We start from the raw sequence: 16,234 nt of genomic DNA on the forward strand, positions 1-16,234 counted from the left end.
CCTTCTGGCACAAGTGATTAGAATAATAAAGTTGATGTTTTCTTATCAGTCTAAGAAGAACAAAGAAGGAGAATTCCAGTTCCAAGGGAGAGTGTTAAATGTGCCCATCAATGTAAACCTATAAATTACCCGCTGAAGCCATGTTTGAATATAATCTGTTTCTGGAAATATTAGAACTCAAACATAAAGGGGTCAAAATTAATCTGAATTTATCACAAGCATGGGCAGTTTTTCTCTCTAATCTTGCAATTTTGCCCAATGTTCCAATCTCTATGAGTTTTCCTGAATGCACACCTGTCATTTTGATATTTCTTTTTGTACTCCTTATTTCTCAAACCCTATTCTCCAAAATCTATTTTTATCCTGTAATGACTACTAAACTTAATATCAAGGTCTTATCTGAAAATACTGGATAATTTTTGTCCAGTTTTCAACCAACTTTTTTTTAAGGAAATGTCAAAAGGTAGAAGGTAGTCAGGCTACAACTTCAACAGAACCCTGGATGAAATTGTCTGGAACCACTTCAGTCGAGATTCAGACTGTACTTGAGTACAGTACCAAAGTGGCATTGGTCACATTTTTGGTTAGCCTCCAAAGGGGTACCATCAATCATACATAATTGATACGTGCAACATTCATATGTACAGCTGCAGACATAATGCTGATATCAAGTGTTATCCCATATAGCACGTCAAGCATCTGGTGAAATTACTGTAATCATAATGATTCAATAGCTGAGTCCATAGATGGCCAGAGTATGGCACATTCTTTCATCTACAGTGAATATAAAAAGTCTAGACTTCAATTGAAAAACAAATATTTTAGGGAAGAAAATAATAAAAAACACACAATGACTTGGTTGCATAAGCATACACACACCCTCTCATAAGCAGGGATGTATCTGTGTTCAGAATTAACCAATCACATTCAAACTGATGGCAAATGGAAGTCAGTACATACAGTATGTTTAACTGATGTTCCATCAGTTAAAATGATTGTTCAAGTCCATATAAAGTCCAGCTGTTCTAGTAGGTTTTCCTGCTATTTATTCAGTTGCCTCTTAAAGCAAAAGGCCTGGTCTGCAAAGAGCTTATAATGCATCAAAGGGGTCTCATTGTGGGAAGATACTAGTCAGGAGAAGGGTACAAAATGGATACAAAAAATTTCCAAGGCATTGGTGATATCATGGATCTCAGTGAAGACAGTCAACAACAAGTGGAGAAAATGTCAGGCAGTTCTTGACTTACAACAGTTTATTTAGTGACTGTTCAAAGTTACAATGGCATTGAAAAAAGTGACTTGCAACCATTTTTCACGCTTATCGCCTTTCTAGCATCCCCATGACCATGTGATCAAAATTCGGATGGTTGGCAAATAGTTCATACTTATGACGGTTGCTGTGTCCCAAGGTCATGTGATCACCTTTTGAGACCTGACAAGCAAAAGTCAATAGGGAAGACAGATTCACTTAACAACTGTGTCACTAATTTAACAACCACAGTGATTCACTTAACTGTGGCAAGAAAGGTCATAAAATGGGGCAAAATTCACTTAAATGTCTCAACCACAGAAATTCCAGGTTCAATTGTGGTCCTAAGTCCAGGATTACTTGTATGGCACAACAGTGACATTGCCAAGAACTGGATATTCCTCCAAAATTGATGAAAAAAACCAAGAAGAAAACTGGTCTGAGAGGCTGCCAGGAGGCCTACAGCAACATTAAAGGAGCCCTAGAAATTTTTGGCAAATAGTGGTTGGGTATTACAGGTGACAACAATCTCCTGTACTCTTCACATGTCTGGGCTGTAGGGAAGGGTGGCAAGACTGAAGCCTTTCCTTACAAAGAAAAACATCCAAGTTTGACTACATTTTGCAAAAGACTACATCAAGTCTGACAAAAGCATGTGGGAAAATGATGAGACCAAGGTTGAGCTTTTTGGCCATAATTCCAAAGGGCTGTGCACAGGAGATATCTTTGCAATCTGACACATTTGGAGGATTTTTGCAAGGAAGACTAGGCAAAGATTCTGAAGGCAGGATGTGCTGCTATCCTAAAAGACTGAAAGCTATTATAAAATCCAAAGGTGTTTTAACAAAGTACTAGTTTAAGGATGTGAACACTTATGCAACCATGTTATTGTAAGTTTTTTGTGCAATTTTCCTCCTAAAAGATTTAAGCCTGTTTTTCAATTGAATTGTATAGCTTATATGTTGCATTAAAGGTGGAAATAATTCTGAAGTGATTTATCTGGGTCTGCTTTTTTTCATATCTCCAAAACCTGGCATTTTAACAGGGTATGTATCCTTCCACTCAGTTGTTATCCCAGCCCCTGATCACTACTTCTGCTAATGTCATCTGCATGTTGCTGCCATAATATAGAGTACATAATATGTTTGTTTAGAGAAGGTCATAGAACTTGTTCCTTGAGGACATAATATTTCTTTAAAAAAAGCAGATGGCAATTAAAGAGCTTACCACAACTACATCATAGAAAGAATACTACCCTTAGAAGTATATTTGCCATTTCATTGGTTGATTGCAATGCTAGGACTATAGATTGCTTTATATCGCTAGGACAGAACAAAATACACATTTCGTTCTCAGTTAGATTTGCCTTTCAAAATTCTTTGCTCTTCACACTTTTGACAATCTCAAATCTGAAAAAAATGCATGCATCTCTTTTAACAGAGATGCTGATTACTGGTAATTGTGGTCCATCTCTGAATCATAGACAATATTCAAGAAGGTTGGTATAAAAAAATTAGCATGCCTGCAATCATTCCCAGACTATTAAGGGGGATAAGATGGATGATTTACCTGCTCTAGGAGCTCAAGTTGATAAATGCAGCTGTCCCTCCATTTTTTATGATAGAAAATAAAAACTCAGATACTCTTGTGATGCATACCTGAGGGACTGGCCAGGGTGAGGTTCTCAGATTCTTTGAGATATTTATATGAATGTTTCCTAGGTGACTCATAGGTTTTGCAAATTCGCCACACACTTCCATACATAAATGGTTCAGTAAGTGTGTACCTGTAATTAAAATAATTCTCTCCTTGTTTTGCCTTAGGAAATGACATCAAATAGCTATACATCAACTTTTATTTTAAAAATAGAGTTATCAAGTCCAATATTTTAAGGAGCCACACTTAAAACACCTAAAACATAGAAGCATTGAACAATCAGATTTCAGTAATTAGAAAAAGTGAGGTTCATTATCCAGGATTACGATGTTTGTTCAGCTCAACTGTTGTTAACATATGCACACAAGCATCAATACCAATTATGAAAACTCAAAATATGATTGTCAGCATGGAAAAAGCCCTCTTGAAAAGGACAGTAAGCTGCTGTGTCTAGAAACCATCCCGAGGGCTTCTAATTTACTCCCAACAGCTTTTAAATTAGGCAAGAAAGTCTGATTATCACTTAATGCTCACCTCTGCCAATAAACACCACACCCACAATATCTGCTTTCCCACACATGCACAATAACCGGATTGTTACATCAGGTCACACTGCCTTGTAAATTGTGTTTCCTTATATTTGCATATAACAGAGATTGCATAGATACTAAAGTATCATATACTATATGCCATTCTTTGCTTCTTAGGAAGTCAGCTTCAGCTTATGAAAACATACTCCTTTTAATAAAATGTATTAGTCAGGAAAGGAGCTACTGACTCCTGATTTATAATAGTAACTAATTAATTAAGCATTTCACTTTGTTTTTGTAGGATCAGCAGAAATTTGAGAGTAGTACACATGCATTTGCTTATTACCATAGTAAAGATTATGAAGCTCATTGGGTATCCAAAAACAGCCTTTTGTTGTTGCGGATGTTTTGCATTGCAACTCCTAGACTTACTGCAGTATATTAACTGGTTGCGATTACTTTTTTAACATTTGTTAAAGTTTCTAAAGAGGAATTACATGATTTGAACCATGGAAAAGATGTTTGCTAAATAAATTCTCATGATAATTTTTCAGGGATAAATTATTTAACTTATACAGTATATTAAAGGTGATTCTATTTGTCACATAAGAAAGCTCAATACTTATAAAATCCTGCTCCTTGTATTTAACACCAGATTTTTTTTCTAAAAAAACAAAACATGCACAAAATATGAAATATCATTCTTGGAATATGAAGAGTTTATACATGGGGAAATATTAAAATGACATAGTGATTTTGAATATGTAATTTAAATAATATATTAGAATAACCTTGTTATTTTTATATTTACAAAGAGAGAAAAATCTTACATTAAATCTTTCATGTCCTCAGTTTCTACTTTCCTCAGTTTCTACTTGTCATGCCTTTAGTAAAGAACAGAATAGATTGTTTGTTAAGAAAGACAAATTAGACAATTTGTGTGATTCACATGTCTTTCCAAATTTCCAGTATAATTAAAACATCTCTCTTGCAAAGATAAATGCATGCGGTTAAATATGCACTTAGAATACCTTTCTCTCCCATTGTGAGGTCATTACTGCTGTTTCAAAATATTGTGTAGTTAAAATGAAAGAATACAGCAGCAGGGTCTATCTCAGGGCTGTTAAACTCACAGCCCGTGGGCCAGATGTGTCACCTGCTGGCCATGGCCATGCCAAGTTTAATGAAGGGGGGTAAGTCTCAATATGTCACATGACACTGCCGTGATGACGCAAGTTTGACACTCCTGATCTATTCCTATATCAATTTGGAAACTGCATTGATAGGGAACTTTCAAAGCAGAAAAAATCTGTACCTCATTAGAACATGTGTCTTTCAAAAGCAAACTTGGCTTCCTACATTTGAAAGTAAGAAAACAACAAACTTCTGACTGTACGAAAAATTCAGAAAATATTGGGATTTTTTTGTTATTCCCTTGTAGAGTAGTGTTTGAAAAACATGCTTTCTTCCTATAGCTTGTTCTAATTTGTATCTGAAAGTGCCATTGTATGAAATCATTATAGGAAGGACTCACTACAAACTATAAACAAAGAGAACTTTATTAAATTCAGTCATTCTTATCTACTTTCAGGAACATATGAATATATCTGTATAAAGAAAACATTTTGATGGTTATGGGCATAGAAAGGAGTGGGGTGTGTTTTGGCAACAAGAGAACAAGGCTCCGAAGAGCTCAATGCTAATCCTTTAGCAAGCAACGCCCTTTTATTCTATGTGTTAATATATTTAGAGGTACATTCTTTCTGTAAAATCATTAATGTGGTCTCACCACCACCTCACCTTTTAAAAACAATTAGCTAAATATATAGGACAACCCAACTTATAGGTTGTCCTACATTTTTCTTATATGTACCCATTAGGGCGGCATAAGCGCACCAACGTGCCTTGTCCTATTGTTTCTCTTATTCTTCTTTATTTTTCTTATATGTACCCATTTCATGTATTCACAATTATGTATACACATACTTCTTGTAAACAATTGGCAAATCAAATTAAATAAAATAAATAAATAAATAAATAAAATTTCATAATAACTATGTTTATTCTTATACCTATTATCTTGTAAGCGATTGAAAATCAAATTAAATAAAAAATAAAAATAAAATAATTCAACTGATTCTCTTTGTATCAGTTCTGCTTTTCTCTCTGTTTTATTTCCCAAGCAAGCATATTTTCTGGGCTAACAAATGGGTGCTGAAGATAGAAAGAACTGCTAAGAACCCAATGTTTACCCACTGTATTCATGGGCTCTTCCTATGTTTTATCTAAAAAGCTAGGCTACTATCTGCTTCATTCAGATAGATGTGAGAAATTTGTCTCTGCTATATTCATTTCAGGGTTGTCTCTACTGTAGTTCTCAAAAGTTTGTGAACCCTTTTGGATTTTTAATATTTTTGGCCACCTGAATCATAAAACTAGATAAGTAGAACCCAATTAAACACATCTTAAAAACTTTATATATTGATTTATTGAGGAAAACAATCCATCTTTAATGCAGACTCATAGTGTTTCACACAGTATGGTAGATATTAGCTGTTGATCTGATAAGTAGAGCTAGAGTTGATTTTTAAGAATCCTATTTTGTTTTTAAAATCTCCAGTCCCAAGAAAACTGACTAGTACTGAATGTTATTTCTAGAAGAGAGAAAGGATTTGTAACCTTGTTAGCATATGTGACTGCTTGGCAAACCAAAGCATACTCCTATCTTTCATTTTAGGAATTAGGAAATCACTGAATATCTTTGATGGATTTTAATGCCATTGATACTGAATGCTTGGGCTTTTATTATTGCTTTTAAAGGTAGCTGGCTTGTAATTTAGGATGTTATGTATTTGCAGCCTTCTGGATAATTTCTAATGAAGAGCAGTATATCAATTAAATCACTCATAACAATATAATTGTCATCATCATCTCCTGATTCAGGAAAAATCCTGTTTATATCAAGCCAGAAGGAATTAAGTTGTGATCCCCAGAGGCAAATGCATCCCATTAGCCATGTATGATAATCCACCATAATCTAATAAACTTTTTGCTTGGCTGGGATTGGTGAATCATGCTTGTATCAAGACTGATGGGCCCTGGGTTGCCCAGATCTAGATTGAAATACTCAGTATCCTTTGATACAGTAAAGAAAGGCTGACAAAGCCAGAGATCATCTTCATCAAAGGCAATAAAGATTGGAGCAACAAATTAACGTGGCAATGACTACTGGTCTTTTTTTTTTTCTTCCTCTTGTTGTTCTTCCAAGACACAAGCAATTAATGAAGTGAATTGGGATCTTAGGTTTCATGTATTTGTTTCAATTCTGCTTTTTCTGCTTCTTGGAGGACAAGGACTATATAAAAAAAGGAAAGTACACATTCTGTTCCCTGAAAGGTTGCTGGGTTTTGCCTTAGGGCTTAATGATAAGCTAAAACTATAGACAATCTTTTTCAAAGAAAAGATAACTGATCTAAGGAGACAGCCTAAATTATAAATTAGCTTTAGAAATGCATTCCTGAAGCTCATGTACCTTTGAAGGGAATAGCTGGTCAAGCACCACTTGGAAGACACTCTTAAAACTCAAAAATGAACGAAATATTTGAGTTTACCCATGAAAGGGCCGAAAATGCACTTTTCTCATGTGTACAGTTGGAAGTACATATTTTATACATATATGTGCTACAATCTTATGTAGAACTTCATTTAATGCAGCAGTGATGTTTTCAGGGTATTGTCACCTTGTATTGCAATAATTTAAAGCAAATATAGGCTACATAGTAAAATTTATGGCTTTTTTTTATCACTCTCAACTGTGCAAACAATGAAGCAATTTCAGAAGCTGAACTAGTTCATAATGAAGGGTTCAGGGCTCCCAATCTCAGCCGCTTTGCTGGCAGGAATGGGAGTTAAGTCCAAATCTTAAAGTGCCAAGGTGGACCCTGGATTAAAGGGCAAGAAAAGTCCCTTTTTGCAGCTTGCACTGCTTTGTAAAGGCTGTGTATTCTTCCAGTTTGTGTATTATTCATCTCTGAGTGGAAGGTTCTTTCACTGCACCCTGTATGATGAAAAAAAAATATTCCTCTTTGTATCTTTGATCATTTTTTATTTGATCCCTATTTCATTATACTTAAATATATTGTGTATGTGAATATTATCGAAGTGCAATGTAATAGCAACAAGCTCATTAGTGGAGCGCAATGAGTATCATACTTGCTATCCTACTGCTTAGGACAAGTCCAATACTCTTGCCATTGCATATCCTTTAGTATACTTTTAATATAGAACACCTCCTTTAAAAACACCAGAATGAACACTAATGAACAATAGAAATAATACAATGAATCTTTGAAAAGATGGATTAATTGTAAAAATGTAAGGTTCTTTCCCTTCTTCCCTGGCCCTACCTGTACCTGCCCAAGGAAGACATACCTAGCAGTTTGGGAAACTCTTTGGGGGTGGAAATGAAGGGGAAACTCAAAAGAGTGCAATGAATCATAGTTTCATTGGCTTGAAGTGTGATGTCAAAAATGCCATTTAGAAAGAGGGAATGGAACTGAGCACTGCAGAATCTAGTAAGTAGTTTAATACTATATTTAGGAACAGGTGTCCTTCCAAAGTTTGGTACTTAATATTGAAACACTCTGGGCCTCTGCAGATAATCCATTTCCCTGTTTTCTAGAATGCCTGGCCTTGCCTCCCTGGTTTCAATAGGTCCTTCAAGAGAAAATATGTCTTGAAGGCTTTGCAGCTGCTATTCCACTATATAGGAACTGCTTGGTTTTGTTTGCATATACTCAGGTAAATATGCACAACACGAAGTGTAGGATTGTGGATAGAGTGGGGGTTAATGGATGAGATCAAGTAATATATTTTACTTCTCTTTTTCATGGAATTGAAATGACGGAATTTGGCTTCCTCAGCATGGTGATTCTTTGTTCCTTGTTCTAGGAAAGGTTATTAGTAAACTACTTTTGATAGGTTGGGGAATGGAAACAGTGGAGGTATCTTTCATCTTCATTAAGCCTTGCCCAATCTGGTTTCTTCTGATATGCTGGAACTACAATCCTGACAATTTCTGGTTAACAGATCAGAATTTTTGGTACTTACGGTGCCAAAGATGTCAGGTTGAGATATGCTGGTTTACAAAGTTATACTGAATTGCCTGGTAGGACATTAACTCTCAGGGTAACCAGAACATATCCAATGTCACTTTCCTGTAATGCTTAGGCAGGGAATTGTAGGAGGAGACAGCAAGTTTTCAGGAAAATTTGTTCAGCTTAATTTCGCTTTGCTGAGTCATTGCTCGGCTCTCTGAAATACAGTTTCCTAAAAGTATTTGGATTCCTATATTGCTGATTTTCAGTTGTTCTGGTCTTTTCCAGCCTGTTTCTCAGAAGATAGTATATTGGGAATTGAGAAGATTGTTGATCTAACATGTCTGAAGACAAATGTTTGATTTAATCTCTTTGTTACTAGTAAAATAACTTGAAAGATGCAGCATAAATAATAGTTTGCATATATAAACAGTTGTAGCTATAATACTAAGGAACCTCTTTTCCATAATTGCTAAAATGTAATTTTTTCAGTGAATGAATGCAGGCATTCAACCACTGCCAACTGTACTTTTACAATGATTGAGGAACAATTAAATCATAACTCTTGGACTTTGATCAGTAAAACGTTTTATTGTATTCTGATTTTTGACTTTAATCTCATGCTGTGCCCTACCAAGAGTTGCAAATATAAGATTGATGACTATATAAATAGATGAAATACATATATAAATTATGTCAGGGCACTCTAGGTAATTTATTCAAAGTCACTGTACTTAGAACTACATTTGAATTTGTAAGGATAATAATTTATAAAACAAGCTAGTGAGCATTCTACCACACTGTATTGGCATCTAAGTCTTGCTACAGAGTAAAATGAAAAATATATTAACCTCAATTCTTTATAAAATGTAAAGAGAATTATATTTGAAAACAACATCCCTTGGTTTTTATATTTGTACAGAGAAAAACTCATGTGATTTTTTTTTCCAGAGTTGGCCCCAATTTTCCTGCCTGCAGCCTAACATGAAGCCCTACCCAAGAAAGCAAGGCTCTGCTTGTTTTTGCATAGCAGATGGAAGCTGTCATGGTAGAAATTCCATTCTGAGAGAATATATTGAAAATGAAACACATAATAACCAGCTGCCATGCCAGCAAATAAATAAAATGACACACAGTATTAATATTTATCTTCATTTATAAATAAAGTGAAGAATGGCATTTTTAAAAAGCAAGAGCAAATGAGTTCACTCTCTTTGATCTTTAATGTATTTCTTAAATTGAATTAATTCCTATGGATTGAATTCTATTCAATTTAGCAACTTATTCCCTTATACACAAAATTTAGAATTCCCCAATTACTCTGGGTTGCATCAACCTCCTGTTTCAATGAAAAAGGCATAGATTTTGAATTTTCGTTCTTGTGGCAGGGATGTTTGCAATATTTGCACGTTTGCAATGTTTGCATTTCTTACTTTCACAAGCAAGGGAAAGTATCCTTAGTTTTTCTGCAGCAGTTTTCCAGGTTCTTCTGTTTGTTACTTCACCTGTTATGACTCTTGTTAAGAAAAAAAAAACCTTGTATACAAAACCAACCTTGTATAACTCAATAAACCCAAGTCAAAGAAAGCATACTGTAATGATTTATGTGGAGGGAAATAAAAAAGGTTCCCACAAATAGTCCATTGTTAATTCTTGGCTAATATTTCTTCATTGAAAGCTCAGGGATTCGAGTTCACTGAAACAGGAGACTTGTTTTGATTCAGGTATTATAATGTGTTGTAAAGTTGTGTTATTGCTCAGGTGCACGAAAGTGCATAGTACAATTCAACTGCTATTTTTGTTGAATAATTCCCTATTAATAAACCTGATAAATTGGAAAAATACAACCTAGAAGAAGACAGAAGATTTATTCTGCATGCCAAATGTCCCATGTTCAAGCTGGTATACGTAGCAGGTCTGGGACCTCCCTCCCATCTGAAACTGAAAGCTCTCTACCAGTTAATGAAGCCAATTCTCATTAGAGGGTCTGTCATACAATGAGTTTTCTGTGTACCTATTTCCAAAGGCTTTTTTTTTGTAATCTTAGCATTGTTCAAAGGGGTGGTTCACTCTGCCACTCAACCTTACATAAGGTCAAAAATTCCACGCAGCTTAGGTAAGTGTATTTACAGATTGCTTTTACAGATTGCTTCTTAAGAAGCTGAATAAAAACAGTTGAATGGTATTATACAGAATTATGGAAAGCGCTCAAGAGATGTCCAACATAGTTGGTTGTTACATTTATGAACTGAAATTATTATCTTGAATTTATGTACTTTCTTGACGATTGTCCTATTTAGTGCAAGAAGTGTGCAATAATAGTTAATAATGTTCTTGCTCGTCTAGAGATTGCATTTCTAATTGATGAATTTGCTCATTCAGTTTGGTGCTGTCTCCATATATTGGCCAAATGCATAAATAGAAAAGTTCATAGACAACTCAAAGATTCTACTGGTGACGTGAGTGGGATTTAATATTAAGTGCTGCTTAATGTTATCTTTCTCAAAATAGAAAATATATTTTAGTTATAATTTCATATCACTCAGTTACAGGTTCAAATATTAATTCAGCCTTTAAACCCTACTTGGTTTAACTGCTGTCTTTTTAACATTTTCTTAATCTGACATCTTTTGAAGGCCCACAAAGAATTTGTACTAAATACTTAATTAATCTAAAGACCCATTTTAGGTAGTTCCTTGGGCTACTACAAAGTCTGCCTCTTTGGCTTATTCTTCTGTAAGAGATCCCCACTGATGTATTGTCAATGGTTTCTGATTTGAAACACCCTACTGTACCAAGGTCAATACCACGGGTCTGCAACCTTAAACACTCAAAGAGCCATTTGGACCCGTTTCCCACAGAAAACACCAGGAGCCACAAAACCTGGGTGGGCGTGGCCAGTTCATCACTCATTCTCACCCAGTCACATGACTCCCCCAGCCACACTACCCAGGTTTTATGGCTCCAGGTATTTTCTTTTCTCTGGGAAACAGACATCTGTCTCTCTCTTTCTGTCTCTTTCTCTCTCTCTCTCTCTCTCTCTCTTTCTCTCTCTCCTTTTCTCTCTTTCTCTGTCACTCTCTCTCTCTTTCTCCCTCTTCCTTTCATTTCTTCCCCCCTCTCTCATTTCCCCCCTCCTCTCATTTGTGTGTGTGTTCCCTCTTAAACCATTTCCAAAAACAGACAAGGGTTGAGTTTTTTTGCTTTTTGCTGATGATGTTGGTCTTTCTTCTTCTTTGGGTGCTTTTTACCATATGATTTAAATCAGGAGTCATTTCAGGTTCCCACATAAAGGAAGCTCTTTCGTCCCCCTGCTATGGCTCCCTGTCGACTGAACCCACCACTGGCTGGCCCTGCCCCTCGCCCTCTCCTCCCACTCACTCCTCGCCTGCTCTGAGAAGGGGTGATGGTGGCGGATGGAGACTCACTCCGTATTCCAAAGCGAGAGCGAAGCGCCGCTCTATTTGCCTCTTCTTCCGACCTTTCTTGGTGCTGCACGCACTGGGGAGATGCATGACTTTCTCTCTGCCTGAGACACTGACTGGCATGTCCTAATGAGGTCCAAGAGGAAGAGGGGATGCCAACTCCACTGTGAAGTGCACTAAATTTAAGTGTGCTGCATGAGGCGCTGCAAGAGCAGCGAGCAGGCCATGGAGGCTGCAAGAGGAATATGGGGAGATGTGCGTCTTTCTCTCTGCCCTGAGATATTGGCTGGGCCAGCTGCAGCTAACGCCGCTGCTCTCACTGCCTCCATGGCATGCTTGCTGCTCTTGCTGCGCCTTGCACAGCACACTTAAATTTAGCATGCTTCACAATGGGGTATATGGCATCCCCACCTCCTCCTGGAGCCCATTTTGATGCAGAGCATCAGCTGTAGCCAGCCCAGCCAGTGTCTCAGGGAAGAAAGTTGCATGTCTCCCCTAGCGGCCAAGGTGCACGCAGCACCAAGGGCCGAAAGAACAGGCAAGTAGAGGGGTGCTTTGCTCCTGCTCTGGAATATAGAACGAGTCTTCATTCGCCACCTTCTCAGGTGAGGAGTGACTGCGAGGGGAGGACAAGGGGGGGCCAGCCAGCAGTGGGATCATCCAACAGGGAGCTGCAGGAGTGGCCCAAAGAGCCACATGCGGCTCTGGAGCCACATGTTGATGACCCCCGGTCTATATTATAGGGACAGTGCAGAGATGAGATTTTTCTGTCTCTAAAAAGTTATCAGGAATTTATGAACTAATATAATTGTTATAATCTAGCCCAAAGTGATCTATACAGTACATACAAGGGGTCATCTGGACTGGTTTACTTTACACAATAGACTACTTGTTTTGCTCCTCATTCCTGTTTTCCTGCAAACATAATTTTAGCTTGTTTACATTGGAATGAAGTCAATAACTTGATCCTTTAAATATGCTGGAATGAGTATAACTTTATTCAGGCTCTAAGATATGATTTTTTGAGGACTCTCTAAAAAGTAGTCAGGACAGGATAAAAACTGAGTCCATATAGGACTAAAATCTATGAAAATCTATTTTCATTAAAAGCAATATAATAATCCTTCATAATGGTCCACTAAATGCCAATAAAAGCAGAGTGCCCATTTACTTGTATTCATTTGATTTGTTATTTTATATTCTATCTCTTTGCTCATCATAAAAAGGCAAAACTTTTTTCAATGCCATCCTCTTGCAACAGGCAATTTACTAATCAAGGGAGTCCATGGAACGGTGACTTCATAAATTGCATAATTTATGTTGCAACATCACTACACACACGACATTCTCATGGCTTAGATCTCTAAGACTGCAACTCTGATCTGGAGCAAAAGCAGCTGGCAGCCATCATCCAGGAGGGCTGTTTATCTTGAATCAGGGTGAATTAACAACAGCAGCAATAATATAAAAGAATTAAAGTTCCCCTGTGGGACCCATCAGCAGGCCTTCTCTGTCACATTACTGCCTTCTGGAATGATGCACCCCCAGAGATTCAGAGGGTCTCTACCTATTCACAACTTTTACCTATACACAAGCTCTTACAACTCTCGCTGCTCCATCAGATTTCAGGCTAGCAGGGGTGATACACATCTGTGGGATCTTTGCTTTTACATTAGTATTATTTTCCCTGATGGTTGGTTCTGTATTTAAATTGGTACAAATTGTATACCTGCAGCTTCATGATGGAGTCAGGCAGTCTATAAACACATAAAAATTGAAATACATTTTAGGTAAGAATTCATAGTATTCTAATCAGCTAACTTTGTTAGCCACTCCCAGCTCTGCTAGATTAGAAAGGGTTTGTGTATGTGTGTTTATATACATAATACACATTTTATTTTTATTTGTAGCAAACTAAAAGAAAAAAGCAATACATAAAGATATGATATAAATCTGAAAAATAATCTAAAGTAATGTGAAGACTTGCTAATCAAATTAATTGCCTTTGCACCAGTTTCTAAATTGTATCTGCCTGAAAGTTCGGTGTTTACTCTTAAACATCCTTTACATTTTTTCAATAACTTGAATATTTCCATTTTGATCTGGAGCCAGTTAATAATCTGAATTCTCTGCTCTACGGCCCAGAAATTAGAGCTGCCCTGTTTACAGATTACTGATTATTCTTAGCTCAGTTGCCATGGAAGAAAGCCTGCACTGAATCAAATACAATCCGTCTTTTGAAATCCTTTTGCCTCTTTCATTGCAACTTCCAAGCCAGCATTTCAACACAAGGAATTGTCACATCACTGACGCTGAGAAAAGACCTACGTGACACCTACATTATAAATCTGTGCATCAACATTTTGAATAAGGCCTTATATTCCCCTTCCAGTCCATTTTGCTACTATTTTTATTTATTTGTTTCGTTGATTTGTTTCATTTTGTTTGTTTCTGGTTTATCCATCAAAATAAAGTTCCTGGGGTAATTCACAGGTTAAAAATAACTTTAAAACACACAAAAAACTAAAAATAAAAATATAGGGTGAATCTGAACTTGGACTTATTGCAAATACGGTTCCTCCTATTCATTGGAGGGATTCCACTGACAGAAGAAGGTCATTTTTGCCAATTTGTCATTTTTCTTGAAGCCCAGGGATGGGCTGTTGGGGGTTCACAGGGGTTCGGGAGATCCTCTAGCTGAGATTTTGCACAGTTCGGAGATTAAAATATTTTAATGTAGATATATATTTTTATAACTACAAGCCGCCCAGAGTCAGATGGGCAGCCAATAAAAATTATAAATAAATAAATATTGCAAAAAATATATATTAAGGTGATGGAGGAAGAAGAGGAAACAATGTATTAGGGCAACTAATCAGTAAATCACAAAAATGTCAGTCAATGCCATTTTTGTGTGTTGTTGGGATCTCCCCCCCCCCCCCCAATTTTGCTGTCAAGGGATAAAATGTTAGAGGACTGCAATTAATTGATTCAACTTTATTACATGGCCAAATTAACAAAAAAACAACAACCAACAACCACAAAAGATGGTCTTTCTCCACAGACCAAATAACAAAACAGCATCAAAGCCAAGCATTTTGATACAACATGCTGTATGATTAAATAGAAAGAATACAGAGAAGAAGAAAAAGGAAAAAACAAATTAACCATGGAACATCATTTTAAGTACTGAAGAAAATAATTCAGCAAAAATATGGGACACGCTGCTCCTGACATCCATCCAACAGGAAAGTTAGATTCCAGTAATTGATTCAGAATGGAAATCACATTGTAAATATCTTGCAGGCTACAAGCTGCAAAACATTTAGTTATTCTACAGCTATTTCAGAGGAAACTATTAATATGCTATTACCAAGAAAAGACCAGAAAGTAAACCAGAGGAAAAAAATGTAATATTATTTCATTATGTGACATCAACTCAGTGTGGACTCTTATCAACTACATGGATGGATCCTGAGGCAAAGATTTTGGTAAGATATTGGGGTGTACCTAGGTGGGGAGAACTTATGTGGCAGGAACAATGGTCTTACCACTAAGGAGCTATGGTAGTGCAATGATTAGAATGCGGTATTGCAGGCTGATTCAGCTCAGTGCCAGGAGTTCAATCCTGACTGGCTCAAGGTTGACTCAGCCTCCCATTCTTCCAAGGTCAGTAAAATGAGGACAGAGATTGTTGGGGGCAATATGCTGACTCTGTAAACCACTTAGAGAGGGCTGCAAAGCTCTATGAAGTGGTATCAGGGGTGGGCTTCAAAAAGTTTAGCAAAAGGTTCTCTGCCTGGTTGTGGCCATGGTGGGCTTGGCCTTGTCGGCCTCCTGCACCATGGTGGTGGTGGGTGTTCTTGCCCTCCCCGGGCTCCAGAGGCTTTCCTTGAGCCTCTGGGAGGGCAAAAATGGCCTCCTGGGCTCCAGAGGCTCTCTGGAAGCTGGAAACGGGCCCATTTCCAGCCTTCCCAAATTTCTGGGAGGCCCATTTTTCACCCTCCCTGAGCCTCCGTGCGCACCCTGCACTTACCTGCATCCAAAACAGGCTGCGTGGGGACTCCAGGGAGGGGCAGGGAGGGGCAGGGTGGGCGGGGCCAGCCAGGATTGGGATTTGGGGGTTCTCCAAACTGCACAGAATCTTAGCTAGGGGCTCTCCCGAACCCCTGCGAACCCCCAGCAGCCCATCCCTGAGTGGTATATAAGTCTAAGTGCTATTGTTTTTTTTAAAATTGAAATAATAAAAAATAACAGCTACAATAAGCTATAAACTAG

The sequence above is a fragment of the Notechis scutatus genome, chromosome 5, assembly GCF_049901735.1.
Source record: "Notechis scutatus isolate UNSWTSFEM ecotype Mainland chromosome 5, rNotScu1.2, whole genome shotgun sequence".
NCBI classification, from domain to species: domain Eukaryota; kingdom Metazoa; phylum Chordata; class Lepidosauria; order Squamata; family Elapidae; genus Notechis; species Notechis scutatus.